The sequence below is a fragment of the Syngnathus scovelli genome, chromosome 21 (assembly GCF_024217435.2).
Source record: "Syngnathus scovelli strain Florida chromosome 21, RoL_Ssco_1.2, whole genome shotgun sequence".
NCBI lineage: Eukaryota > Metazoa > Chordata > Actinopteri > Syngnathiformes > Syngnathidae > Syngnathus > Syngnathus scovelli.
In genome coordinates this window covers 2714795-2732712 of record NC_090867.1, presented here as the reverse complement: position 1 = coordinate 2732712, position 17918 = coordinate 2714795, and the positions used below count along the sequence as shown (strand labels likewise).

The 17918-nt window shown below is 48.6% G+C and overlaps 2 long non-coding RNA genes and 2 other non-coding genes across 5 annotated transcripts in view; 2 read left to right on the top strand and 2 right to left on the bottom strand.

The window, feature by feature from the left end:
* Nucleotides 1–6975: 6975 nt before the first annotated feature.
* On the top strand, nt 6976–7139 carry LOC125991823 (U1 spliceosomal RNA). The gene has a single exon (XR_007489463.1). It is a non-coding gene; the product is annotated as a U1 spliceosomal RNA (small nuclear RNA).
* A 462-nt stretch (nt 7140–7601) lies between these two features.
* Nucleotides 7602–11079, top strand: LOC137839825 (uncharacterized). Of its 2 annotated transcripts, none has more exons than XR_011086156.1 (3): nt 7602–7866; nt 8063–8404; nt 9050–11079. It is a non-coding gene; the product is annotated as an uncharacterized lncRNA (long non-coding RNA). The 2 variants fall into 2 exon arrangements; XR_011086155.1 differs by having other exon boundaries at nt 7603–7866; nt 8086–8404.
* Nucleotides 11080–14957: 3878 nt separating this feature from the next.
* The window catches only part of LOC137839824 (uncharacterized), a 48265-nt gene continuing 45304 nt past the window's right edge, over nt 14958–17918 (bottom strand). Inside the window, exon 4 of the long non-coding RNA XR_011086147.1 lies at nt 14958–15051. This is a non-coding gene — a long non-coding RNA (uncharacterized lncRNA). The remainder of the gene's footprint in view (nt 15052–17918) is intronic.
* Nucleotides 15134–15215, bottom strand: trnas-aga (transfer RNA serine (anticodon AGA)). The gene has a single exon. It is a non-coding gene; the product is annotated as a tRNA-Ser (tRNA).

Here is a 17918-nt window from a genome sequence, read left to right as displayed (position 1 = left end):
GCGTGTGAGGCTGGGGAGCATCACATCTGACACCCTGACCACCAACACTGGAGCCCCTCGGGGATGCGTCCTCTCCCCACTGCTCTTCTCCCTCTACACCAACGATTTCTCCGCAAGTGACTCTTCCGTGAAGCTCCTGAAGTATGCAGACGACACCACTCTCATCGGACTGATCCAGAACGGTGATGAGACTGCGTACAGACAGGAGGTGGAGCGGCTGGTCCACTGGTGCAGCCAAAACCACCTGGACCTGAACCCGCTCAAGACCGTGGAGATGACAGTGGACTTCAGGCCAGGCCCTTCACCACTTTCACCCCTCACTATCCGCAGTAATACTATTCTCTCATCAGACACCTTCAAGTTCCTGGGAACCACAATCTCTCGGGACCTGAAATGGACCGGCCACATAGACTCTGCCCGGAAGAAGGCCCAGCAGAGGCTGTACTTCCTGAGACAGCTCAAGAAGTTCAACCTGCCACGGGAGCTGCTGAAGACCTTCTACACTGCCATCATCCAGTCTGTCCTCTGCACCTCCATCACTGTCTGGTTTGGAACGGCCTCCAAACAAGACAAGCACAGACTGCAACGGACAATAAGGACTGCAGAAAAGATACCGTATTTGCCAGTGTATTGGTCGACCTTTTTCGATCCAAAATCAACCGAAAAAAATCGACCTCGACTTATACACCGAGTCATAAAATTTAACTTCGTATTCATCGCTTCAAATGTGATGGTAACCAAGGCCGTTTCTCATGCATCTCATTGTGCGTTGCACTTAGAAAATTTGAACCGGGCGGCGTGCGCGAGTGCGCGGCCCGCTGGAAGTCGAATGAGGCGCCGCGATCTCCTCCGCGGTGCTTATAAACAGCCGATCCGCTCGGCGGGGGCTATTTACGGCCACTCGGCGCGTGCACACGGGCTCCCGGATGTGCCGGGCGGCGTGCGCGAGTGCGCGGCCCGCTGGAAGTCGAATGAGGCTCAGCGATCTCCTCCGCGGTGCTTATAAACAGCCGATCCGCTCGGCGGGGGCTATTTTCGGCCACTTGGCGCGTGCGCACGGCCTCCCGGATGTGCCGGGCGGGTGCGCGAGCTCGCCGGCCGCTGGAAGTCGAATGAGGCGCCGCGATCTCCTCCGCGGTGCTTATAAACAGCCGATCCGCTCGGCGGGGGCTATTTTCGGCCACTTGGCGCGTGCACACGGCCTCCCGGATGTGCCGGGCGGGTGCGCGAGCTCGCCGGCCGCTGGAAGTCGAATGAGGCGCCGCGATCTCCTCCGCGGTGCTTATAAACAGCCGATCCGCTCGGCGGGGGCTATTTTCGGCCACTTGGCACGTGCGCACGGCCTCCCGGATGTGCCGGGCGGGTGCGCGAGCTCGCCGGCTGCTGGAAGTCGAATGAGGCGCCGCGATCTCCTCCGCGGTGCTTATAAAGTGCCGATCCGCTCGGCTTGGAGCTATTTCCAGCCTCCCGTTGGTGCCGGGCGGCGTGCGCGAGCTCGCCGGCCGCGATCTCCTCCGCGGTGCTTATAAACAGCCGCATGCGCACGGCCTCCCGGAATTTGAACACATCCATCCATCCATCCATCCATCCATCCATCCATCTTCTTCCGCTTATCCGGGGTCGGGTCGCGGGGGCAGCAGCTTTAGGAGGGACTCCCAGACTTCCCTCTCCCCAGCCACTTCAACCAGCTCATCCCGGGGGATCCCAAGGCGTTCCCAGGCCAGCTGAGAGACATAGTCTCTCCAGCACGTCCTGGGTCGTCCCCGGGGTCTCCTACCGGTGGGACATGCCCGGAACACCTCCCCAGGGAGGCGTCCAGGAGGCATCCTGATAAGATGCCCGAGCCACCTCATCTGGCTCCTCTCAACGTGGAGGAGTAGCGACTCTACTCCGAGTCTCTCCCGGATGACCGAGCTTCTCACCCTATCTCTAAGGGAGAGCCCGGACATCCTGCGGAGAAAACTCATTTCGGCCGCTTGTATCCGAGATCTCGTTCTTTCGGTCACGACCCATAGCTCGTGACCATAGGTGAGGGTAGGAGCGTAAATCGACCGGTAAATTGAGAGCTTTGCCTTTTGGCTCAGCTCTCTCTTCACCACAACGGACCGGTACAGGGTCCGCATTACTGCCGACGCTGCACCGATCCGCCTGTCGATCTCACGCTCCATCCTCCCCTCACTCGTGAACAAGACTCCAAGATACTTGAACTCCTCCACTTGGGGCAGGATCTCATCCCCGATCCGGAGAGGGCATTCCACCCTTTTCCGATCGAGGACCATGGACTCGGATTTGGAGGTGCTGACCCTCATCCCGACCGCTTCACACTCGGCTGCGAACCGTTCCAGCGAGAGCTGGAGATCACGGCCTGAAGAAACCAACAGCACCACGTCATCTGCAAAAAGCAGGGACGCGATGCTGAGGTCCCCAAACCGGACCCCCTCAACGCCTCGGCTGCGCCTAGAAATTCTGTCCATAAAAATTATGAACAGAATCGGTGACAAAGGGCAGCCTTGGCGGAGCCCAACCCTCACTGGGAACGAATCCGACTTACTGCCGGAAATGCGGACCAGACTCTGGCATCGGTGATACAGGGACCGAACCACCCTTATCAGTTGGCTCGGCACCCCGTACTCCCGAAGCACCCTCCACAGAACCTCCCGAGGGACACGGTCGAACGCCTTCTCCAAGTCCACAAAACACATGTGGACTGGTTGGGCGAACTCCCATGCACCCTTGAGGATCCTGCCGAGGGTGTAGAGCTAGTCCACTGTTCCACGGCCAGGACGAAAGCCACACTGCTCCTCCTGAATCCGAGGTTCGACCTCCCGACGGACCCTCCTCTCCAGCACCCCTGAATAGACCTTACCAGGGAGGCTGAGGAGTGTGATTCCCCTGTAATTGGAACACACCCTCCGGTCCCCCTTCTTAAAGAGGGGAACCACCACCCCAGTCTGCCAATCCAGAGGCACTGTCCCCGATGTCCACGCAACGTTGTAGAGGCGTGTCAGCCATGACAGCCCCACAACATCCAGAGCCTTTAGGAACTCTGGGCGGATCTCATCCACCCCCGGGGCCTTGCCACCAAGGAGTTTTTTAACTACCTCAGTGACTTCGACCCCAGAGATTGGAGAATCCGCCTCAGAGTCTCCAGGCCCTGCTTCCTCAAGGGAAGGCGTGTAGGTGGAATTGAGGAGGTCTTTGAAGTATTCTCCCCACCGACTCACGACGTCCCGAGTTGAGGTCAGCAGCACGCCATCCCCACTGTAAACAGTGTTGACGTTGCACTGCTTCCCCCTCCTGAGACGCCGGATGGTGGACCAGAATTTCGTCGAAGCCGTCCGAAGGTCATTCTCCATGGCCTCACCGAACTCCTCCCACGCCCGGGTTTTTGCCTCAGCAACCGCCGAAGCCGCGTTCCGCTTGGCCATCCGGTACCTGTCAGCTGCCTCCGGAGTCCCGCAGGCCAAAACGGCCCGATAGGACTCCTTCTTCAGCTTGACGGCATCCCTTACCGCCGGTGTCCACCAGCGGGTTCGGGGATTGCCGCCACGACAGGCACCAACGACCTTACGGCCACAGCTCCGGTCGGCCGCCTCAACAATGGAGGCGCGGAACATGGTCCACTCAGACTCAATGTCCCCCGCCTCCCCCGGGACGTGGGAAAAGCTCTGCCGGAGGTGGGAGTTGAAACTCTTCCTGACAGGAGATTCTGCCAGACGTTCCCAGCAGACCCTCACAGAGCGTTTGGGTCTGCCAGGTCGGACCGGCATCTTCCCCCACCATCGGAGCCAACCCACCACCAGGTGGTGATCAGTTGACAGCTCCGCCCCTCTCTTCACCCGAGTGTCCAAAACATGCGGCCGCAAATCCGATGACACGACTACAAAGTCGATCATCGAACTGCGGTCTAGGGTGTCCTGGTGCCAAGTGCACACATGGACACCCTTATGCTTGAACATGGTGTTCATTATTGAAAATCCATGTCGAGCACAGAAGTCCAACAATAGAACACCGCTCGGGTTCAGATCGGGGGGGGGCGTTCCTCCCAATCACGCCCTTCCAGGTCTCACTGTCATTGCCCACGTGAGCATTGAAGTCACCCAGTAGAACGATGGAGTCCCCAGAAGGAGCGCTAATTTGAACACATTTCGTCAATAAATTTCCCATATTGAATTTTGAAGTTTAATATAATGCAACAATTGAGCTCGACTTATACAAAGGATATATCATAAAATCGTAAATTTCCGTCGAATTTTAGGGGGTCGACTTATACACCGAGTCGACCTGTACACCGGCAAATACGGTAATTGGAATCAACCTCCCATCTATCCAAGACTTGTACTTGTCCAGGACCAGGAAACGTGCAAGTAACATCTCAACAGACCCTTCGCACCCAGGTTGCAGCCTGTTTGAACTACTCCCCTCCGGACGCCGTTATAGAGCTCTGTACACTAAAACCAGCAGACACAGAGACAGCTTCTTCCCCCAGGCTGTCGCTCTGATGAACTCACACCACTCTTAGAGTCTCAGAGTCATTACTGTGCAATAACATCCCGCTTGCCACACCTTTTTTGTCTACACTGTTTGTACTATGTGTCCTCTCTGCATCCATTGCAGCCTGGTCATCCTAGAAGAGGGACCCTTCCATCTGTGGTCTCTTCTCAAGGTTTCTCATTTCCCCTAGCTGGAGTTTTGAGTTTTTCCTTGCCCTCTTGGGAGTTTAAGATCAGGGGGTGTTTGAGAATATCTTTCGTTCTTCACATGTCCTGAGTGTTGTTGTTAGTCACCTAAATGTTGAACAGAGGCTGTGATTTACCGAAGTCAAATTCCTTGTTTGGCACGCTCAAACATGGCGAATAAAAAACTCTTGAATCTTGAATCTTGAGAACCGCACTCGGGCGGCGACTTCGGGGAACAGAACCGCGCTCAGGCGGCGACTTCGGGGACAGAACCGCACTCGGGCGGCGACTATGGGGAACAGAACCGCGCTCGGGCGGCGACCTAGGGGACAGAACCGCACTCCGGCGGCGACCTAGGGGACAGAACCGCACTCTGGCGGCGACTTGGGGGACAAAACCGCACTCGGGCGGCGATTTCGGGGATAGAACCGCACTCGGGCGGCGACTTCGGGGACAGAACCGCACTCGGGCGGCGACTTCGGGGAACGAACCGCGCTCGGGCGGCGACTTGGGGACAGAACCGCAATCGGCGGAAACACAAACATGAACCGCACTCGGGCGGCAACCCAAACATAGAATGCATTCGGATGGCGACTCTGGAAGTCCGTACAGTAATTGGCAGCGATTCTGGAAGTCTGTACCTCGATCGGCGGCAACTCTGACAGTTCGTACCGCGATCGGTGGCATTCGGAATGCGGGGCTGTGCGCGGCGGCAAGAGCCACCACGCGCCACAGCAGTGGGAGTGGGGCCAGGGACGATCGCGGGTCCGGCGCAGCTGGCTTGAAATCTGGCGACGCCCGCAGGTCCTGCAACGCTGGGATGGAGCCCGGTAATGGCCGCGAGTCTGATGGGTCCGGGAGGCACTCCGATAGCGGCTGCGGGTCCGGCGTCGCGGCAGCGAAGTCCGATGACGGTCGCAGAGGCGATTGTGCCGGGAGGAACTCCGATGGCGGCCGCAGGTCCGGCGTCGCGGCAGAGAAGTCCGATGACGGTCGCGGAGCCGATGGCACCCGGGGGGGATTCTGATGGCGGCCGTGAGTCCGGCGTCGCTGGAGCAAGATCCGATGGCAGCTGCAAACCCATGGGGCTGGAACAAGCTCGGACGACGATCGGGCGTCGCAGCGGGAGCTGGTGGTGGAGGGGGGTCCAAGCGCTGGTCGTTGTGATGGTCGGATCATTCTGTCACGGTCGGGTGGAGCATGGAGCAGGACGACCAAGTGCAGCTTGGACCAGGGTTTATTGAAGCAACTCAAAAGGCAAACTGACATGACTTAACACACAATAACTTGACTGACTGACCGGGACGTGAAACAAGAAGACAGCAGGACATGACGGCATCAAGACAGTACGACAACCCTGAACGACAGCAACCAACACGACAGCAACCAACACGACAGCAACCAATGATCCGACAGGGAGTGAGGGGCAGACAGGACTTTTATACACGACAGGTAACGAGAGGCAGGTGGGAATAATCACACTGATCATGGGCACACAGGAGGGGAGGGGCGAGCACACAGACAGAAACCAAGACAACAGACACATAGTGGAGCAGTTGGGGACGAGACGTGACACCATCGACCAATCATCTCACAATGTTTTGCATGCTTTAATATTCATATTGTGTTTCTTTAAAACTGGGCAACCCGGAAGAATGTGTCGTCTTTTGGTGGTCACAAAAACGCACGAGTTTTAGTGTGAGGGACCCGGGACCCAGGCCTGTATTAGTGCGCTTTGTCAGGAATAAACAATTGGTAAATTTGGTCTGATTGATCTACTGGTCTTCTCTTTGACAGAACGAACTCGCAAAATTGTTAGGTGCGCCAGTGTGTGGATTAGGACATAGCAATTTATGTGTTAAGTGTTGATCGCAATTTGGAGTCAGATCAATAACTAAAATCCGTAACCTAACAATACAAATTTATAGTTTTAGGGTTCTCAGGTTAAAAGAGGCAATGCGTGATTGGCATGTTTTTGCAGATATATTATTTCACTTTATCTTTTTTTTGGTTGCTGCCATCACCACTAGATGGCGACTCTAAGAAAAAGGAGGTGAACAAAGGTGCGGGTGTAGGGGCAATTAAGGGTAGAAAAAGAAGTGAAGCATGATGCTAGTGTTTTTTTAATCTATTTTTTACTTAATTTATCATGCTTTGGTTTTGTAATGACTAAAGGTACTATATAAACAGTTCTACAAATCCTGTTTGTATGTGTGCCACACGTTTGTCGCAATTAAGCCCGTGACTGAAGATGGCGTGTGCGGTAAAGACGGCGGCCCGGCAACTTGTACAATACATACTTACCTGGCAGGGGAGACACCGTGATCAAGGAAGTGGTTCGACCAAGGTGAGACTCAACCACTGCACCCCGGTTGTGCTGACTCCTACGAATTCCCCAAATGTGGGAATTTCGACTGCATAATTACTGGTAGCGGGGGACTGCATTCGCGCTCTCCTCTGATTTAAACAAAAATTACGCGCAGAAGTACGTGGAATTTAAGTCTGCGGCGCTGTGACTTAGCGATGTGCACTTCAGGAAGTGATTCGTTCACTGAAAAGATTCGTTCTTTATGAACGAATCTTTCACTCACGAGCCAACAGTAGTTAATGTTGCTGATTACTTTGAATTGAATATTATTTATTGCTGTTTTTTAATTTAATATTATGTATGTGTTTTTTTATTGTATTTTTTCAGCATAAAATGGCAGTTGGTTAAGAGTTTAGAGTTTAAATATATTTTTTTAATTTCAGGCAAAGTGATGCACATTGAATCTGTTCTGTTCTGTTACAGACTGAAAAACAATGTTATTAATAAAGTTGCTCTGTTTTTTTAAGTTGATCTTTTTTATTTATTTTTTTGTTTTTCTTTAATCATTAAAGAAACATTAATGTTAATAAAAAAGTCAAAGGCTGCTTTATTGTCAATTTCTTCACATGCCAAGACACACAAAGAGATCTAAATTACGTTCCAACTATCCCACGATGGCAAGACATAGTTCACGATCTGACTTTTTTCTGACTTTGAAGTCTGAGAATAAAGTCAGAATTCTGACTTTTTGGCGTGGCGGCGGCAATGTCAGTTTGTGGTGTGGTTTTGACCAGCGAGGAGGACATGTCAACGAGTTCTTTTTAGCGTGGCAGAGGATATCATTTCAATCTTGGAGGAGCAGGGGCTGACTAAATAAAGGTACAAATTATTAGATGCAAGTATTTGAAGTTTCCTGTCCCACCAAAAACAAAGGAACTGTAACTCAAAACGATCAATAATATTTACCCAACCAAGAAACCTTTGAAGACGAAATTTAAAATGGATGTAGGGAACTGTGTTTTTTTGTGGAGGTGAAATTGAAAATCTTTTCTTTTGGTGTGCGTCATCGTTTTAGCGATTGATTTGACCCACATGCAGGAAACCAACTCAGCAACTCAGAATGAGGGATGAGTGTTTACTGGAGGAGATGCGGTGGGGGCAGAGTAGGAGGATCTGAGCCAGGAGCAAGGAGCGGGGGCAGCAACGGCGGAGTGTGAGGAGTTCAGCCAGACGGGGTGGATCTTGGCGGTGAGCCGTGTAGGGAATCTGCGAGCTAAATACACAAGACTTGGTCAGAGGATTCGACGTGGCTGTGGCAGAGATCTTACTGCAGACCGGAGGATCAGGAGAACGTGGCGTCGATGAGTAAGAGGTTATCAAGGAGCTAGCGGCACAACCGTGAAGGTGATCACAACAGGTAGGACACTCAGGCGACGTGCGGTTGACAGCGTGCTCCTTAAGAGCCCTCCTTTAACGAGCCTGATGAGCCGCACCTGGGCCCTCTGCCACTCTGCTCACGGTTGCTCCCTGTGGAAAAAGGAGGTACACCACCCCGGACCCTGACAAAAGCATTGTGTTCATTTTGTTGGCTGCTGCGTATATAACTGACTCCGTGTAGCATGTAGCTCCGTTGCTAATTGATAGCGCTTGAGGGGATGCGCCGCATTTACACGTGAATAAGCATTATGTGTATCTTTGTTCATTCAGTAGTCAGTTTTATTAAACGGACCACGTCACGTACGCTATATACGTCACGGTAACGTCACAAATTGTCGGTAAAACACTGCAACTCGCGGCATCAAACCACTTATGCCATTTTAAGTATGTGCACACTCACACACATTAAGTCAACTGATGATTGAAATAGTGTATGAAATTAAATAAAAAGACACATATAGACTTCAGGTATAAATGTAGCTTAATAAATTCTTCATTAAAAATTAAACAGTTGCAACATGTTTGTCGGGTGTAGATTTGATTTACAATAAGTATTATATTTGTGCTTCCTTGTTTAAAATTAAGTTATTCTGTGTGACTGAATTTTTTTTCTATCGTCGTGCAGATTGACAGCGATCTCAACGCACTGATGGACGATGCCACCCTTGCCAATTTCGGAGACTGTATTGCACTAAACAGCCTACATCCAAAGGAAAAAATGGACTTTTAGAAAAACTACGTGGAAAAATGAAACTCAGGAAAGAAAGTGACAAAGAGGACACTACCTCAAAGACACAACCACAACAGACAAAGAGGCAGAAAACAACAAGAAATATTGCCATCGGATAGATACGCAGTGAAGGAAAGATGACCAAACAGGTGAGGGAGAAGCAGGGAGAGGGTATCAGAAAACTTCGAATGTCCATAGAAGCTGGGTTTAAAGACATTTATAAGGAAGGAAAAAAAATGTTTTTCCCAGATGGAATTTCTCCCAAAGTATCACAACTGGACTTTGAGTTTGAGGCGTGGGATTTCAAACAAAACTGCCTCACTGCTGACACCTGCCACTTCATCGGCAATATGTACGAGGCTGCAAAGCTAACATTGTTGCGCTTTTACATTGCAACAAGACAAAAGACAACCAAGATGATGTCCACACACATGTGGAAGTTTCGTCAGACAATGGCAGTGAATACAATGCCGCAAAAACTGACAGGGTTTACCTGCACAAGATTAAGAAAGCAGAACTGGATAAGAGTTTTATCCAGAAAATTTCCTATGTAATGACCATCAACCTGAAGAGTTGGAAATAAATTAATCCAGAACCGTGCGCTCTGTTTGCGAAGGGTGGACCCTTCAATGCGCTGATTGGCAGTACTTCTCCCGTAAACAAAACTTTTCTTCCCAGCAAAATTGTCAAGAGTGGTTTTGTCGCAAAAACACTTGCATCTGTTCAACACGGCCATTTTCTGTGCCCGTCTGCACGGATCCTCTCTGGACATCCACCAATGTGAGAAACTGTTTTGATCAAATAACTTGCAACCACCTTCGGATCACTGTTTGTGGTATAGGCCTCTGCCCATAACACATACTGGCTAAACCCATCAATACAACCATTGATGCAAATCCCATAGGGAAGTGATGTCCAAAGTCCGGCCTGCAGGCCAAATCCGGCCCCCTGTCAGATTTCATACGGCCTGCAGCTTCGGTCTTATAATGTATTATTTATGACCTGCCTACAATGTTAAACTGAATAAAAAAAAAAAAAAAAATCATGAAGCTTAAAACTGTAATTCGTTCTATTACCAAAAGGTGGCAGCACCACCCTTCTCTGCTCATTTCTACTACGGCGACTGGAAAGAAAACGAGGAAAGTTGACATTGAGGGCCGTCGCTTTCAAGAGAAACGGGAATTATAATACTTCTTCACTGAAAATCAAGGCAATTGTGTTTGTCTAATTTGTAAACAGACGGTTGCCTTGCTTAAGTATTTCAACCTAAAGAGACACTATCAGACTAGACATGCTAACACATACGACAAGCTAACAGGTAGTGACCGCACTGGTAAAGTGAAGCAGCTCCAAGCTGAACTGGCATCACAACAGTGATTCTTCACGCGGGGCTGTGAGTTAAAAGTAAATATTAATATTAAATATTACGAAGTGGCCATGTTAATACTGTTGACGTTATGAACCTGTAGATATGACACAAACTATTACTTTCTGAAATATATTGTAAATGACGAGCAAAATGTTTTAAGTTTTAACAACAGCCAACTTTGCATTACTTATAACTCCTGTTTAAAATGATCATGAGGCAAAAATTGTTACGACTCGTCCCCGATCGTGTCATAGTTTTGTTCGTGTGTCTGTGTGCTCGCCCCTCCCCTCCTGTGTGCCCATGATCAGTGTGATTATTCCCACCTGCTTCTCGTTACCTGTCGTGTATATAAGTCCTGTCTGCCCCTCACTCCCTGTCGGATCGTCGATGTCGTCACGTTTGCTGTCCTTGTGGTTCCTGTCTGTTTCGAGTCTGTTTCTGTTTGCCATCCCTGTCGGTCAGTCTGTCATGTTATTAGTTTGCCAGTTCTCGTCTGTTTCCCTCGATGCCTCGTTCCACTTCCCTTTTCCCTCAATAAACCCTAGTCCAAGCTGCACTTGGTCGTCCTGCTCCATGTTCCACTCCGATTCGTGACAGAACAATCCGACCACTACAACGACCAGCGCTTGGACCCCCCCTCCTCCATCAGATCCTGCTGCGATGCCCAATCCACGACCACCAATCCGTGCATGTTCCAGCACCATGGGCTTCGCGGCAGCGATCGGACTCTGCTGCCGCAACGCCGGACCCGTGGCCACCATCGGACTTTGTTCCGGCGATGCCGGACCTGCCGCCGCCATCAGACTGCTTCTGGCGCCAGCGGCTTTGCGGCCGCGATCCGACTCTGCTGCCGCGATGCCAGACCCGCGGCCGCCATCGGAGTGCCTCCCGGCGTGATCAGACTCACGGCCGCCATCGGGCTCCACCCCAGCTTCGCAGGACCCGCGGACGTCAGCAGACATCAAGCTAGCTGCGCCAAACCAGCGATCGTCCCTGACTCCACTCCCACTGCTGCGGCACGTGATGGCTCTTGCTGCTGAGCACAGCCACGCCTTCCAGAGTTGCCGCCGATTGCGGTACAGACTTCCAGAGTTGCCGCCGGTTACGGTACGGACTTTCAGAGTCGCCGCCGATTGCAGTACGGACTCCTAGAGTTGCCGGCGATTGCGGTACAGACTTCCGGAGTTTGCCGCCGATTGCGGTACAGACTTCTGGAGTTGCCGCCGATTGCGGTACAGACTTCCGGAGTTGCCGCAGATTGCGGGGCATTGGATTAATTGTCACAGCCCCCCAATTAAATGTACAATATCTACGAAACCGTAGCAGAACAAACAAAAGTTTTTGTAGCACAAACGAAGCAAAAACGAACGGTTCCATTTTGGGTCCATTGGAAGTAAATGGGGTGCTGAGTGACGTCATCGCTATAAATTAAATGTGTAATATCTACGAAACCGTAGCAGCACAAACAAAACATTTTGCGGCACACACCAGCACAAACGAAGCACAAACGAGCGGTACCATTTTGGTTCCATTTGGAAGTAAATGGGGGGCTGTGTGACGTCATCGCTATAAATTAAATGTGTAATATCTATGAAACCGTAGCAGCACGAACGAAAGTTTTTGCAGCACAAACCAGCACAAACGAACGGTACCATTTTAGGTTCATTTGGAGGAGATGGGGTGCTGGGTGGACTCTGGATGACCTAAAAAATAATCTTTCATCACTAAAAAAACGTCGCAGCACAAACGAAATTTTTTACGGCACAAACCAGCACAAACGAAACAGACTATTTTCCTTAAATTTTGCATGGAGTGGGGGGCCAGCTTCACGCAGGTCTTTGACCTTTATCGTTGTTAAAACTCATCAATGGGCAGACAAAAAAGAAGATATTGACAGTTTATTTTAAAAATACCTTCAAAGGCTTTAAAACTCAAACAGAATAAGCTAATATTGGCCCTCCCTGTGTGGAGTTTGCATGTTCTCCCCGGGCCCGCGTGGGTTTTCTCCGGGCACTCCGGTTTCCTCCCACATTCCACAAACATGCTTGGTAGGCCGATTGAAGACTCCAAATTGTCCCTAGGTGTGAGTGCGATTGGTTGTCTGTCTCTGTGTGCCCTGCGATTGGCTGGCAACCAGTTCAGGGTGTCCCCCGCCTACTGCCCGATGACGGCTGGGATAGGCTCCAGCACGCCCGCGACCCCCGTGGGGACTAAGCGGTTCAGAAAATGGATGGATGGATGGTAGAGGAAAACTTTCATAAGTCTTCAAAGCATCTGCTGAAGACTTGTACATGATCTGACCGACTGTACTCACAACTGCTGTAAACTGTGACAGGAGGTCGTCAGAGGCGGCACAGAAGAAGGTGTCCGACAACCATCGGCACTCCCACTTACTGGGCTTAGACCCTTACTTTACAGAAAGTCATCCAAATGGCCGGGTCAGTTCATTTCAAAGAAGCCACCTTTTATCTTCTGAATCCAATTCCTCACAGAGGCGACTTTGAGGAGCTTCCACAGTTCTCTTTGGCGCCTCTCCTGCAGACCCATCAGGACTAGTTCACTCTCAGTGCATCTCCTGCACCATGCCTTCCACCTTCGGAAGCAGATCCATGACGCGCTGACGACAAACGCCCGTCTTACTGCTAGAATTAAACGAGCAAAGAGCATGTGACTCTACAGAAAGTTTGATGAGCGTCGATTCTTTTGAATGTTTTTTTTTTCCGATATTTTGATGCAAAATGTTCCTAAATTTGATCCCGCTCCAAAATTTAGGCACACTCTCTGCCGGACGTTAAGACGTGGTTAGGAACTATTAGGACTTGGTTATGGCGTTGTTTGGACTTGGTTAGGAACTGTTAGGACTTAGTTCAGGACTGCAATGAAAGACGAAGGAAAGCAATTGCAGTATAGAAGATTACATTTGACTCTACATTACAGTACACTCACGTTTTTGTCAAATAGATGTTTTAGCAACTTCTTCTGCTCTGAAGTGGATGTAAGCGTACATCAGTAGCTGAGGTGTGTATAGAAGTCTCGAAGCTTCGTCTCATAGAACTGCACCGCTTGTACCACCAGACGCAAGATTTTCTGACCATCCCCTGAACAACACTGCTCTGGGTGCCAGATGGAAAGTTTCATTTCATTAAGACACAAAATTTCTCAGAGGGGAAAAGATGCATGAAGAATCCAAATCTTTTGGTTTCTCTCTCAGCTTGCACAGCATTTCCATGGCCTTTCCTTCACTAATAGAAAAACAGGTCAAGTTAACAGCGCAATTGTTGGAATAATTCAAGTGAAGCCTTGGCCTGCCAGACCTGGAGGTCTTGTCTTTACGAGTTTATGACTTTACTTTTATCTAGGTTCTTCCTCTTTAGTGACAGGGATGTCTTTTGATCCCTGTCAGCCATATGTATCCTTGCTGTCCTTATGTTGTCTGTGTGTTTTTGTTCCTGTAAGAGGCCTTCACTAACAATGAGCAGAGCTTATTTGCATAGGCGAAATGTTCTTATTTGGTTCAAAGAAATTCATTCCTTTTAGTTAACTGTAGGTTTGGTTCATAGATTGTTGTTGATCAGAAGTGTTTTTCTATGTTAAGTATTATATACAGTTTGAAGTAGTTGCATACAAGTTATCCCATATTTACTCAATGTTTGTTTAAGGAACTGCATACCAGTTACCTCACATTTACTTAATGTGTGTTGAAGTGTTTAGGACAGGTTACTCATTATTATTGTGTGTTAATTTACCAAGTAGATAAAGTTAGCAAAGGTTTAGTTGCATTGTTCCACAGGAAAGCGGCAATCAACGTGATTCAAGTTATCTGATCACAGTCGAGGACGAGTCAGCCAACCATGGGGGAAGAGAGCTGGTTGAGGAAAGAGGACAAATTCTGCGGGGGTCACGGGCCGACAATGAAGTGCTAATTCACACCACACTACGTTCCTTAGCTAATCAGCGTTGCTACAGCCACAATCTCCCCTCCCTTTAGTGTAGCAACGCCTCTGTAACCAGGGCAACCAAAACATTAAAAAGAGGAGCACGTGGAGTAAGGACTCAGAATTGATGGAGATTGTTACTGAGGTTCCTTTCTCTATCGTTCTCCTCGCGAGTAAACCTGTTCTGGTTGTCTTCTCTTCCTTCCAGCGTGTGATTTAATGTCTGATGGTACTTAGACCTGACAGCAATTCTCAATAACTGTTGTGTTAAACATTCATTGGGATGTGACTCACAGTGTGTCCAAAGCGTCGCCGCTGAACATCCAGAATCTCTTATTGCAGGTGCATCATCTCCTCAAGTTCACTTACTTTGGTCTGCGCACACGCACACACACACACACACACATGCGCACGCACATACACACACGCACGCACGCACGCACGCACGCACGCACGCACGCACGCACGCACGCACGCACGCACGCACGCACACACACACACACACACACACACACACACACACTTTTGTACCTGACCACAGCTACTGGCAGTCTGCTCCATTTCTCTCCACACTCCCAGCAGTTTGTCGGAAGCTAAAGAATGTAAAGAATTCCTTATTTATGTTTGTCATCAGACGAAAAATTTTATGTTTTTACCGGAGCTGTGTAAAATACAGATTGTCGGCAGGATTTGAACCTGCAAAGGGAAACCCCAATGGATTTCTAGTCCATCGCCTTAACCACTCGGCCACAACTACCCAGTAAATACTTTGGGGCAAGGTCCTCACTTTGTCGAAATATATATGGCAAGGATCGAGCAACAAAAGATTTTAATACAAAATCTATATGTTTGTTGGCAGGATTAGAACTTGCGAGGGGAGCGCCCAATGGATTTCTAGTCCATTCCCTTAACCACTCGGCCACAACAACACACGCTGTGATACGCACTGTCCAAATCCATATGGCGAGTATCTCATATTACACCACGAAATTATAAACAAATACTTGAATCGTTGTTGTCAGGACTTGATTCTGCGAAGGGAAACCCCGACAGATTTCAAGTCCATCGCCTTAACCGATCGGCCACAACAACAAAGTAAACAATTATGGGAAAGGTCCTCACATTGTCAAAATGCATATGATGAGGATGTAGCAACACAACAAGATTCAAGAATTTTTATTCGCCATGTTTGAGCATGCCAAACAAGGAATTTGACTTCGGTACATCACAGCCTCTTTTCAACATTTAGGTGACTAACAACACTCAGGACGTGTGAAAAATTACAAATATTCTCAAACATCCCCTGATCTTAAACTCCCAGGAAGGCAAGGAAAAACTCAAAACTCCAACTAGGGGAAATGAGAAACCTTGAGAAGAGACCACATCCCTCTTTCAGGATGACCAGGCAGCAACGCATAAGAATGGAAATACCTTAGATCTGGTATTATCCCGGGGACTAGGAACCTCAAATATAACAGTACTGCCATACACTACTGTTCTGTCTGATCATTTTTTAATAAAATTTGAAATTTTAGTTCCTTGTCAAAGACAAGAGAGCAATCAGAATTATAGCAGCCGTAATTTTAACTCCATGACTGCAACTGCGCTATCGCCATGTTTCCCGCGTACAGTGGCTCTATCGATAATCTTACAAATGAATTCAATGCGACATTATTAAAAGCCATCGACTCTGTGGCACCGCTACGTCTGAAAACTCGCCGTAGATGGCCAACTCCGTGGTTCACAGATGAAACACGTACGTTTAAACAATTATGTAGAAAGCATGAGCGCAGATGGCGTTTAACCAAACTTGAGGTTTTCCATCAGGCATGGAAGGACAGCCTCCTGAAATATAAAGATGCGCTTATTTTAGCAAAAACTCGTTATTTTTCGCAAGTCATTAATCTTAATAAAAACAATCCTAAATACTCACTTCACTGGTTTCTTTTATATCAAACAAATTGTTTTAGGTTATTCACCTGACATGTTTCGGCGGTTTCTTCCGCCTTCATCAGAGTGTCACAGATGTGATAGTGACGCGTCTTTATCAGCTGATGGATGAAGGCGCCCGAGAACCATCAACAGGGATGAGGGAGCCTATATGCTCTCTCAAACCTGGAACAGCATTCTGGAGAGGTGAATGGACAGCAGAGGGCGTGGCTCACCTGTCAAATCTGACAGGTGAGCCGCGCCTTCATCCATCAGCTGATAAAGACGCGTCACTATCACATCTGTGACACTCTGATGAAGGCGGAAGAAACCGCCGAAACATGTCAGGTGAATAACCTAAAACAATTTGTTTGATATAAAAGAAACCAGTGAAGTGATTAAATAAGGAAAAACAAAACTTAGTACAATTAATCCTAAATACTTATTTGATACAGTGGCAAAGCTAACTCTGCGCCAGCCGACCCCCGATAGCTCCTTCCACTCAGCTGACGAGTTTATGAAATTTTTTGCTCAAAAGATTGAGTCCATTAGGGACGAGATCAAGAATACCATGCCAATCGCTCCGCCGGTTACTAGCGCTGGGGATCATGCAATAACCCTCTCAAATTTTAAAAGTGTGTCCCTTGAAATGCTTACAAAATTGGTTAGTACGGCTAAACAAACAACATGTTTACTCGACCCGCTTCCAGCCAAACTACTTAAAGAATTATTTCCAATTTTAGGACCGTCCGTCTTAAATATAATCAATCTGTCTGTTTCCTCTGGGATAGTGCCAATAGCCTTTAAAACCGCTATTATTAAACCACTACTTAAGCGAGCAAATCTTGACCCGGACTGTCTCAGTAATTATAGGCCAGTTTCAAACCTCCCATTCATAGCAAAACTTCTCGAAAAAGTAGTAGCACAGCAGCTTATTGATTACATGGTCGCTAATAATCGATATGACTCTTTTCAGTCTGGTTTTAGAGCTAATCATTCTACAGAGACAGCACTTGCTAAAGTGACTAATGATCTCCTCATAGCTATGGATTCAAATACGTCGTCTGTATTGTTACTACTTGATCTTAGTGCTGCCTTTGACACTGTATACTTCGATATTTTATTAGGGCGTCTTAAAAGTTGTGTTGGTATCTCAGGGTCAGCACTAAACTGGTTCAATTCCTATCTATCAGGCAGTGGTCCATGGTAATACGTCCTCTGAGCTTTATAATGTTACGTGTGGTGTCCCACAGGGATCGGTACTCGGACCGATTTTATTTAATATTTATATGATTCCGCTTGGGGACATAATACGTAAATATAATATTAGTTTTCAATGCTACGCGGATGACACCCAATTATATATGCCTTTATCGATGACAGATCCACAGGACTGCTGTAATCTCGAGGCGTGCCTTGCGGAGATTAAGCAATGGATGTCTCTCAACTTCCTTCGTCTTAACCCGGATAAAACTGAGATGTTGATAATTGGTCCTACTCGTTATCAACATTTATTTAAGGAAACCACTAT